A 12,468-nucleotide genomic window follows, 5' to 3' on the forward strand; every position below is an offset into this window, starting at 1 on the left:
GGGTCAGTATGATTTCCTTTGAAATAAATTAATACTTTACTACTTCAGCAAGTTTTACATAAAATTTAGTTTAAAATAAATGCTGTTTATCCACTTTATTAGGTACACCTGTTCAATTGCTTGGTAACACAAATTGTTAATCAGCCAATCAAATGGCAGCAACTCAATGCATTTAGGAATCTAGATGTGGTGAAGACGACTTGCTGAAGTTCAAACCGAGCATCAGAATGGGGAAGAAAGGGGATTTAAGTCACTTTGAACGTGGAATAGTTGTTGGTGCCAGATAGGCTGGTTTGAGTATTTCAAAAACTGCTGATCTACTGGGATTTCCACGCACAACCATCTCTAGGGTTTGCAGAGAATGGTCCGAAAAAGAGAAAATATCCAGTGAGCGGCAGTTGTGTGGACGAAAATGCCTTGTTGATGTCAGAGGTCAGAGGAGAATGGGCAGACTGGCTAGAGATGATAGAAAGGCAACAGTAACTCAAATAACCACTCGTTACAACCAAGGTATGCAGAATACCATCTCTGAACGCACAACACGTCGAACCCTGAAGCAGATGGGCTCCAGCAGCAGAAGACCACACTGGGTACCACTCCTCTCAGCTAAGAACAGGAAACTGAGGCTACAATTCCCACAGGCTCACCAAAATTGGAAAATAGAAGATTGGAAAAATGTTGCCTGGTCTGATGAGTCTCGATTTCTGCTGCGACATTCAGATGGTAGGGTCAGAATTTGGCGTAAAGAACATGAAAGCATGGATCCATCCTGCCTTGTCTCAACGGTTCAGGCTGGTGGTGGTGATGTAATGGTGTGGGGAATATTTTCTTGGCACACTTTGGGTCCCTTAGTACCAATTGAGCATCGTTTAAACACCACAGCCTACCTGAGTATTGTTGCTGACCAAGTCCATCCCTTTATGACTACAGTGTACCCATCTTCTGACGGCTACTTCCAGTAGGATAATGCACCACGTCACAAAGCTCAAATCATCTCAGACTGGTTTCTTGAACATGATAATGAGTTCACTGTACTAAAATGGCCTCCACAGTCACCAGATCTCCAATAGAGCACCTTTGGGATGTGGTGGAACGGGAGATTCGCATCATGGATGTGCAGCCGACAAATCTGCAGCAACTGCGTGATGCTGTCATGTCAATATGGTCCAAAATCTCTGAGGAATGTTTCCAACACCTTGTTGAATCTATGCCACGAAGAATTAAGGCAGTTCTGAAGGCAAAAGGGGGTCCAACCCGGTACTAGCAAGGTGTACCTAATAAAGTGGCCAGTGAGTGTGTATATATATATGTATGTGTGTGTGTGTGTGTGTATGTTTATGTGGTTTATGAGGACACAAATTTGTATAATGACATGGGTATGACAGAGGTATTACAATATGAAGGTGGTTTATGAGGACACTGCCTATGTCCCCGTAATTCAAAAGGCTTAAAAAACATACTAAATGGTGTTTTTTTGAAAATCTAAGTCTCCTGTGAGGGCTAAGTTTAGGTGTAGGGTTGGTGTAGGGCAATAGCACACACAGTTTGTTCAGTATAAAAACCATTACGCCTATGGAGAGTCCCCATAAACCACAAAAACCAACGTGCGTGTGTGTGTGTGTGTGTGTGTGTGTGTGTGTGTGTGTGTATATAGCGCTCATGAAGAGAGTGACGTTTGTAGATTGTTTGGGTCTGTCTCCTCTGTCCACCCTACAGATCCATCATGCCGTTGATGGAAAGCTAGACAGACAAAGCTGACCCAGGCCTGGTCACCAAAACCCCCCTGCGCTTCCTGTGCCTTCAATACAAAACCTGCACTCATGCAGACACACAGCAAAGTATCTAAAGATTTTCACATTGCTTTGTTTTTCATGCGACTATAGATAAATATTCCCAAAGAAGCAATGCATGCTATCAGAATTAGCCCATTGCTTTTTTGTGAGAAGCGTGAAACAGTATCAGTGAGGACAGCATTGTAAATCTATTGTGCTTTCAGCTTCTCTTTATGTCTCTGTGCATGTGGATTTGAGTGTCTACCCAATTGGAATATATTAGCATACATTATGTAATTTGAGGTCAACAATTTCACTGATCCATGTCATGCATTTGAATGAAAGTCATTTGTGTGGACTCTGGTGTTGTTTTAAGGAGTTTGGCCCTCTGGAGAACGTGACAGCCCAATCTAAAAATATTATTATAGATTATTACAGTGTGCATTTTGATGATGTCTTGTACAAACAGTATTTAATAGAATCTTTTATGCAACAAATTTGACTGACATATCTGAAAAAATCTTGTTCCAAACCTGAATGGCTTTCTTTCATCTGTGCAACACAGAAGATATTTTGAAGAATGTTGTTAACTGTTCCCATTGACTTCTAGTGTATGGACATAAAATACAATGGAAGTCAATGTTATCAACATTCTTCAAAATATCTTCTGTGTTGCACAGATGAAAGAAAGCCATTCAGGTTTGGAAAAATATGTGGGTGAATAAATAATGACAGACTTTTAATTTTTGGGTGAACTATTAAGTGTCATTTAGAGGGAAAGTTAATCAACATTGATTAGCAAGAGTGTTTGGGGCACACCAAACTTCACTGGAGTTTGTTTATTGTGACTGTGTGTGACAGCGATGTGTGTGCGTCTGTGCCCTCTGTTATCTGAAGTACTTTCTGGTTACCATGACAATAGTGCTCAAGCTGAGGGTTCGGAGAACAATCATCTGTGAGTTGCTTCGCTGGCCGTTGAGGTCTGTGCAGCCTCTGAGAACAGTTGCGCCACTATAATATTTTTTTTTTTTCGAAATGAACGAGCATTGCACAAAAAGTAATTTTTTTCCATGAACGACCACAGCAACATAAAATTCTCGGAACTGTAGTACATTGTTTTTTACAGACAGGAACCAATCAAATAACTCATCATGAACTGACATTTTTGTATTTGCACAGCACAATTTATTTTGTTCACAATCACTTAAAAAGAAGTTCCGTTCACCATTCGCTTCTGTTCAGACCCCTTTTGCGTCACGTAATAAATTCTGTGCACTTTTTGCAAATGACCAATTACTCTCTTGAACAGTCACCCTTCACTTTGACAAAACTGGACGGCGCTCAACGCCTGTCTATGGGGCTTGTTGAGACCCAGTCTCTGGCCCCTAAATGCTGGGCTGAGGGTCTCTCTCTTCTGACCTCATTTGCAATGCTAATGGTCAGGAGACAGCTGCCATCTTACATAGAACATGGCCTCTCAGAATTTCCCAAAGGGGGGAAACAGGAATAAAAAAAACAAAGGCAGCCGATAAATGGGTTTGCCTATTATTCCCCAGGCCTTGTGTGCACTGGGTCCTTGAGAACATGAATTTGAATGACAGTCAGCAAGAGAGACAGAGAACGGCGCGGTAAAAAAGCAAAGATGTCAGTATGAATCTATAATATCGAAAAACAAAACACCGAAAAGTATGATTTTTAAAAGCGTGCGAGTTGAGCTCATCAGCAGAATGCTGTTTTAACAATAGCAAACAGAGAGAGCTCTTAATTTAGCCCTCATTCTCTCAGTCACTCAGCCCCGCTCCCATGCAGACCATAAGTGTCTCTGTGAGTGATTGCGCGAGCTCTCGCCGAGTGGAGAACACTCGTGGATATTGTAGCGAATATGACGCATATGTGCATATCTGTCAGAATGGCTTTGTGATATCAGCGGTGGAAATATCTCTATTTACTTCTACTCATCAGAATTAGAGACAGCCACGATACTCCAGCTGAAAGTTAATGGCTCAATGCGCCTCGTGCCTCTTTTGCTAAACTCTTTTTCTTTGGCTTTAAAGGATGTCCAGTCATACAATGAATGGCACATAACCTCTTACAATCAACAAAATATTGATTTTTTACCTCTGATTTGTCACTGATACTGCATTTGTGTTATCACAACAGGAATATGAAGTTGCTTTTTTGTAAAATACATTCTTATTGAATATAATGTCAGATGTAGATATGTGTTTGTAAAAGAAACACATTCAATTAGGCTGCATCTTAATATGCCCACTTACGTTGTGAATGGCAGTGAAATGATGCAAATAACACCAAAAGTCACTTGATAATGACAACATCACACACTTTTTTAACGTTCGAGAAGAAAGTACCTATTCAAAAGAATACTAATTCAGAGAATATTAGATTTAGTGTTTTTTTTTGTTTTTTTTTCACGGTTTCATCAGCTGATATGGTGCTTGGAGTTTAGATTGACACCTATTGGTGTGGATGCAGCATTACACAAATATTACACAAATGCTCTTTTCACAGGTAGCCTGTTTGTCACATGAGAATTTAACAAAGAATTCACAAACATGACATACTTTTATGGTTCTTGTGGTTGATATGCTTCTTGGAGTTTATACTGGCACCTATTGGTGTGGATGCAGCATTTCACAAATATGTACTATTCTTTTCACAGGTATGATAATTAAAAACTTAAAAAATCTCAAAATATCTGTCATAGGGTGTTGTTTACAGATTACTATTTGGCTAGTCGTGTGATCTCAACACGCTGCCACTGAGAGGCGACAATAAATAAATAAATAAAAATGCTTTTTAAGGCCACCGAGACTTCATCACATGCGACTACAATGTCAACATATCTGTCAATTAGTAATTTCAGTAGGTACATTTTAAAAGGAAAAAAATTGCACTTTTAAAGACAAGCATATTTGCAACCTATTTTTCTTCTGTAATGTGATGAAAATTGAACAAAACACAACATTCAATGCTTCATTCAAAAATAAATGATGGAGGGATTTTTGGTGGGTATGGTGATGTCAGCAGAAAAGAAGATTAGTTTCAGAGCCAGAAAAGTATGCATAAATCATTCTTTTGACACTGCATACTGATGTATCATGTGTAGTAAAAAAAACCCCAAAAAAAACCGGGTCAGTTCTAATTTAATGTTTCATATAGGTACCATATTGAATTTCTGGGATGAAACTGTAGAAATTTCCAAATGTTGAAAGGACACGTCCATCCACATTCATAACGATGGCTACTGCGCTGTGTGTGAGTGTGAGTGTGTGGAGATGAGGATGTATGCAGGGGCCATAGGAAGTAAGAGCCTCTCTTCACAACTCTTTCATTATTGTAACAATTACACTAGCTCTCTTCAGTGCCTGCACTCTTCCCTCTTTATAATGTTTGCTCAGCCTGCAATTGGCAAATGAGGTGGAAAACGATGTGTGTGTGTGTGGCTATAACAGTGGGAGTGAGTGTGTATGTCCCGGCCATTGATACCACAAGTTAAAGAGAGAGTCTGGAGATGCCAAACGCAAAACACAAGAATGTTTCATTTAAAGACTTGCTGCCCTTGTGAGGGTCCGTCTCTCTCTCTCTCTCTCTCTCTCTCTCTCTCTTCCCACCCTGTGGGTGTCACAGCCATAATCTAACCCCGGTATAGCACCGCCCAGATCATTATAGACTCTGATCTGGAGTCAGAGAAAGGGGGAATTAGCTTGGAACACAATCCCAGAAACCTTTGTGACCCCAGCATAAAGCCTGAGCCGTTGGGGGTCCCAGCGGCCTAAACCACTCCATATGTCCGGACAAAACTGTTACAATGGCCAACACAAAGGAAACACAGTGGGAGGGACAGACTTTCTGTGTGTGTGTCTCGGAGGAATTATTTAATGTTCTGCTCATGTATTTGATCATAACTCACCTCTTGGAGATTAATTACTAACATTATGAACATATATATATAAACAAAGGTACAGTAACAACATGATGAAGTCAGTGCATGGGTTATAAGCTCCTCCTATCTTTCCCTGTCGCTTTCCTGCTGTGTGGATGTTAAGTAGCTCTTTGTGTGTGTTAAGAGTAGGGATATCTTACGTCCATCCACATCTCCCGCACACTACACTAAAACCGCCTCTGTAGAAGAGAAAGTGACACAGAGATGATATCGGGATGGTTGTATCAGTTTTCAGCAGAAGTGTCTGGGAGATTAAAAGGTAGTATGAGACTTTGTACTGTTGTCCATGGATTTTTTTGGTCAGTCTGGGTGTTAAAAGTATGGTAATGTCCATCCATTGTCTTCCCAATACACACTTCATTTCATTTGAATACAATGCTGCAATGTAAAACAAAACATTTAGCGAGTCGAAGCACTTGTATATCGAAATGTTGATTCTCTTTCCCCTCTCATGTATCATGGTAAGCTTTATTTTGTGTAAAAATCATAGTAATGCAGTGATGTACTATACATATGTTAATAATAATATACATGGGATCTTCTTTAAATAGAGTCTTTCTGTCATTTTTTAATATGGCACACTGCTCTCTGTATATTTATAATTTTGACATGCAAATAATAATAATAATAATAATGTTTTAAAAAGTTCCATTTGTGGCCATATTATATTAATTTGTTCTCTCATTTTAGTTATTGTGGCCACCTTGTATTAATTTGTTCCCTCGTTTTAATTAAATCTAATATAAAGTATGCGGTTCCATAAATATGCAGCAACAAGTTTTAAACAGCAGTATGCTGTCACATGATATGACATTGAATATTTCATGCAAGTGGTGTCTATGTATCATTAATTATATACTGTTTATTATTATACAATTTTATATAAAAAAAGTCTTGATTTAACTCTTAGTAGTTTCATTCATTTTAAGTAAAGAATGAGGCTTTAAAAATAAGGAAGGAAAATAACAACCACACACCCCCACACCACACACACAAAATATTTTAAACTGAATATTATATGTAATTTTTCAGATAAAATGGATATATATATATATGATATACAAAAGCCTCTACAGTAAGTGCCATTTAAACATTTCTTCTAAAATTAGCATTTTTAACAGGCTCCTATGTAATTTCACTTTAATGGCAATGAATAGGTTCTTTTCATTGCCATTAAAGTGGAATAACTGAACATGAACACAGGAACCTGAAAAAAATACTAATTTTAGAAGAAAATTTCAGACGGCACTTAGAGGCATCTGAACTCTTCATATATATATATATATATATATATATATATATATATATATATATATATATATATATATATATATATATATATATATATATATATTCCATTAAATAAACAGCTGTGTAATTGTAGTGAAATTCACTATTAAAAATGGTACACTAACAATGTTTCAATGGGATGAGATAATGCCTGTATATTTGACCACTTACAACCATGTATGAAATATGCAATGATATGATAACAATTTGAGCAACCAAAATTGACCTTAACTTGTACTGATAACCATTATAATACCGAAGGGACAATATAAAATCACATGATAAATCAGAATTCACCGTGGCTTGTCTATAAAACATGGCTAAACCTCCTACTGTAGATGCTGCACAGGGTCACACAAACAAATACAAAACACTATTAAGGTAACACATTACACACCAGTAATGGAATAAACCTTAACTAACTATTAGAAAATGTAACATAAAGCAATCTAATGTACATTACTAAAAGGAAAAGGAAAGGACAAAAATAAAAAAACAATTTAAATAAAACAGACATATTTGATGTCACAAGCAGGGATTCTGGGAATGACCTCTTATACAGTTTTGACTATGATAATTCACGGATTTTACTTCCAAAAGCCATTTATCTCTCAGTATTTTTTCATAAAATATATAATTTAATTTATTATAATTTAGTCTCTTAGTCATTGATTAGCTCCGGATCGAAATGGGCTTCTCTGCAACGCTTCAGTGTCTAAATGGCACATCAACTTATACCCTTAATATTATATCTGCTTCATAATTAGGCCAATAGAGCAGTCCCTGTTTACCCTTTCCTCTTCCATTTCTCTCTTGCTTTCTCTCATCTCTCCTCTCCAACCCTTTCTTATTAGAAGGCCCCCAGCTGTGTGTCGGATAGGATCAGAGGCTGCCTCTATTAGCCTGGTCCATTTGTTGAGCGATTGAATCGCTCTCATCCCTCTTCTCTAGCATGGCCTCTAACCCTCTCTCTCTACCTTAGCCTGCCAGAAGGGCCTCTCAGCACTCAAAACACAATGGAGCCTGATAGAGGCCGTCTCCCTGAGGCAAACCAAATGCAAGGTGACTGTATATGTGTGTGTGAGAGAGAGAGAGAGAGACAGATGAAGCATATGATTCCATGTCTACTGTTTTATTTCAAGATACCATGCAGAAGTGTGTTTCTAGGTGGCTGCCCGAGCTGTTGTTCTCTTACTATCCAGCAGGTGGCATACTTGCACAAGCACAGAGGCCCAAGCGCCTTCACCCACCTTCTGTGTCCTTTCTAATTTCTATCACACTTTTTGAGTCCTATGGGCACCACAAGTATCCTCATCTCCAAGCTGTCTACACTTCAGAAGTCGTACAGTTACCGTACGTCCTGATGGGCATCGCTCTCTTGTAGTCTTTCCATCTTTCAACTCCAATGCATGAAGTGGCGTTCAAAGCCTTTAAGAGAAGGACACCTGTTTCTAAACTATTGAAGAAACTGGATTTTACACGCTGAATGTCATTTCCAGCACTGCGCCGTCAACGTCAGCTGTAAATTTGAATGTCGGTGGGTGTGTTTGTGCTGCTGAGATGTTTCTCATTAGCCCGAGGAGACTTGAAGATGGTTTGAAGACTTCAGGGAAAAGAGCTTGTCTTTACCATGCCCCCACCCTAACCCATATTCACATCCTCTCATATTCTGACCTGCACTCAAGAGAAACGTCTCTGCTTGAGGAGGGATGGCAGTCAGTGAGGTGTTCTGCATGGTTGCATCTGAATGTCCCTTTTTTCCAGTTTTGAGGGGCTCACTTGACCGCCCCTTTCTGGCACACTGAGAGATGTAGGAGAGAGGTTAGAGAGCTGCTTAAAGCTGTCAGTCACACGCTCGCTGACTCCATTGGGGCCTGTTGGGAGTCAACCAAACTACTTCCTGAACTGCTCAACGCATGACCTTATAAAACAGTGGTGGGCTGCAACCTAAAAATGAACCTGTTAGGATATTGCCATGGATTATCAGTGTTAAATGCAAATAATGAAATCCGACTGACATATTGGTGGTGTATTGGTGCATAGTTAAGGATGGAAAAGTAAGTAGACAATCAATATTTAAAATAAAGCTTCCCATATTCCAACATTTCCATTCTGTATCTTATGTTGTTGATGTTAAAGGCCATGCTTCAAATCAAGCTCAATTTAAGCTAAAACATAAAAATGCAAGGTAAAAAAAACAACCTAGACAACATTAAACAGGTTCACTTGTACAAATATAGTTGTGCCCCAATGTGTTTTTCCCAGTCAGCTATCAATATACTACTAATAATATTAATGATATACTTGTTTTAACATTGTATAATTTAATACAATATTTAATATAATTAAAAAGAATACTATTTTTATTATATCAATCATTTACTGAAATAATACATTGGGGCACAATCTATGTTTATCCACTAATTATTAAAATGATAATAATATAATAATATATTAATAATAACAATAAATATGCATTTTTAAAAGCATTTTTCTTTACTTTTGTACTCTAACCAATGGACCTTTTTTACATTTCTGTGGTTCTCAGAAGTGGAAGTTGTCATTGTTGGATAAACTTATATAGTAATGAGCAGAAACTAAAACAAATATAATTTGTGCATGCCCATTTGTCCCAATAGTCCAAAAAAAAAAAAAAAAAGAGTTTAAGACTTTCCAAAAATATTTAAAAAAATAAAACAATTGTTAGATTGTCGTGCTGTCACTTCCTTTTATTAGAAATACCTATGCAGCAGCATTAACTAATTTTCTGTAATTTAATGCCAGAATAATATGACACAATGTATAGTATAATAAATGTACATCATTTTTTTAACTGAAAATTAAAAAAAACGATATCGGATAACTGTTTATTATATATAGTATTATGATAACTGTGGAAACGTGCCCTCACAGTCTGTGTGAAGCATCCATTTCTCACTTATCCAATGTAAAATAGTACTTCTCTTTCTTTTGTTTTGGTATTTCAGAAAACAAATGGACAGTGCTGTTTGATTCAAAACAAAAATGTCATTTAGATACATATCCATTTTCATTGCTTTGCGCTTTTATATTTAGTCAGATGTTTCATTTTTCCTGAAATCCGTCCTCGTTGTTCTTGGCTCGGCTGTGAATGAGGTCTCGTCCTCTGCGGTGCCCTTTGATCGTGGCCGTTTGTTCTGGCAGACTCCATCTCCATGGAGATGAAGGAAAAACTCGGGTTTCTGAGCACAAAAATAAACCTACCTGGCCTTGCCTGAAACCTCTCCTTTAATTGATTCTATGCACCATGTAAATATACTTCTGCACTAATGGATCCTATGTTTTGTGTACATTATGCTGTAAACCTGTCCATTCTCTCTCTGCTGAGGCCCGGTAACCTTCATAGCACAAAAAACGAAATATTTTATTTAAATCTATAGAAGCACTGGCCTTGGAGAGCAATGCTTAAGGATTCTTTTCTGTCACTTGTCAAAGGCCTTGCTTGGCCTTGACCCACATCACCATTAGGGATGCTTGTCCTTTGTTTGAGCAAAGGCTTTTATTTTTCCACCAGTCTCCATCGCACTGATGATAACAGACCTGGATTCAGAGGTAATTTACAGTTGATTGTGCTCCAGCCACTCGGTTCAGGAATTGAATAGTTTACATGTCTATGTTTCTTTTTTCATTGTGCTGGTCCGTGCAGGCTGGTAATTTGTCTACTTTTCACACCTCGGGTTCATCATCATGTGCTTTTGCATGAATGCTCGGAAAAAGAAAAGGCTGCATTCCTTCAGGAGCTTGGAGAAAACAAGTCCCCGTAAATGCAAAACAAAAACAAGTCTTCACGGAGTGTACGTGGACGTACAGTTTCGTCTGAGCTTAAGGATTCAAGTACCAATTAACCCTCTGATTCAACCTGAATCTACATTTTTATTACCATCACACTAGATGGAATTCACGACGCTTGTGGGAGACCAGATGTCATGTTGTGTAATGCAAAAGTTGCTTCACGATCAGTCTTGGAGTTTAGAAATGACACTTGACCTTCTCCTTTGGTAATTCGGTTCACAGCGTCATTGACTCGGGCCACGGATGGTGTCAAAACCATCTCTGAAACGTTTAAATTGCACCTTCAACTGGCCTTTGTCAACTCCTCAGCTAATTCTAATTGTGATGTGGTGTGGCTGAGGGGCGGATGAATGTGGGTGTCGCCGACGGAAAAAGACAATACAATTAAATGATTAACGCACAACAGGGCCACTGACAATTAAAACTATTATGGAAATTAAAATGACATTATGTCACAGCGGAGAGTTGATGATACCCGTGTCGTCTTTTTAAAAGCAATTTTCATAATTCCAATAATTGAAATCATAGCATATTCATTCATTTACCGGGTGAGGGGGGCTAAGAGCGGCCACTAATGAAACCCAATCATTAGCATCCAAACAAAGTAATTGGCTAGTCCTTTATCTTCGGAAATAGGTGACAAGGCACAATCACCCCCCTCCATCAGAATGCAAAAACAAGTAATTAAACCGCAGACAAAGATGAGCCCAGCTCGCTGTTCGTGCACCGTGCACGTTTAAAAACATCACTGATTGCCTTGATTAGAGACCTTACTGTATCCTCTGATTTTGTTTATGGTTATACTTTTAGGGATGGGGTGCAGCGGGGTTGGGAAGGGATGTGTTTGCGTGCGGGAAGGTGCGAGCGTTATCCTTATGCTTCCTTGTGAAGACCTGAAAACGTACGTTGAATGCTCTCATTAACTCTGTATGCTTGGTGTAGGGAAGAAGATCAACAGTTGCACGTTTGTATTGCTTTACATGGCTCTCTCAATACTCCATTCTGACAGGTCAGTCGTGTATTTGTGGGATCAGATATTTTCTAATATTCATTGCCAACTAGCAAAATTGTACGTCCGGTTAACTAAAACCAGTGTCATGAACAAATGAGGCTGCCATTGGCTGAAAGGCCTTTTAATAGGTACTCTGTGATTAGAAAACCTATTTAATTCATGAATTGTGTGTGTCTTAATCATGCATATTAATGTCTTTTAAAGTATGTTACATATTGTGAAATGATATATTTCTTGTTCTGTAACTGCCATACTAGTTTAAGGATACTGTTAGCCTGTTAGTCTTCTAGTTTATTAAATCTCATATTACCGTTGATCATTTGGCAAGACATGCAAATAACAAAATGCTAAATAATACAATTTTAATAAATTCCCATAAAATAAGGCAAAATTTGTGCCTGTATGCATAAGTAATGATAGCCTACGCTACAATTACAAACAGCTATCCCTGGCTAGTAGTCAGAGCTGGGTAGATTTCTTACAAATTGTAGTCCATTACTGATTATAGATTGCATTATGAAAACTGTAGTTAGTAATGTAATCTAGGTTAGCTGCTCATTTTAGGTAATGTATTCTGACTGCTTTTTAGATTACTTTTA

Source organism: Barbus barbus, assembly GCF_936440315.1.
Source record: "Barbus barbus genome assembly, chromosome: 20".
NCBI lineage: Eukaryota > Metazoa > Chordata > Actinopteri > Cypriniformes > Cyprinidae > Barbus > Barbus barbus.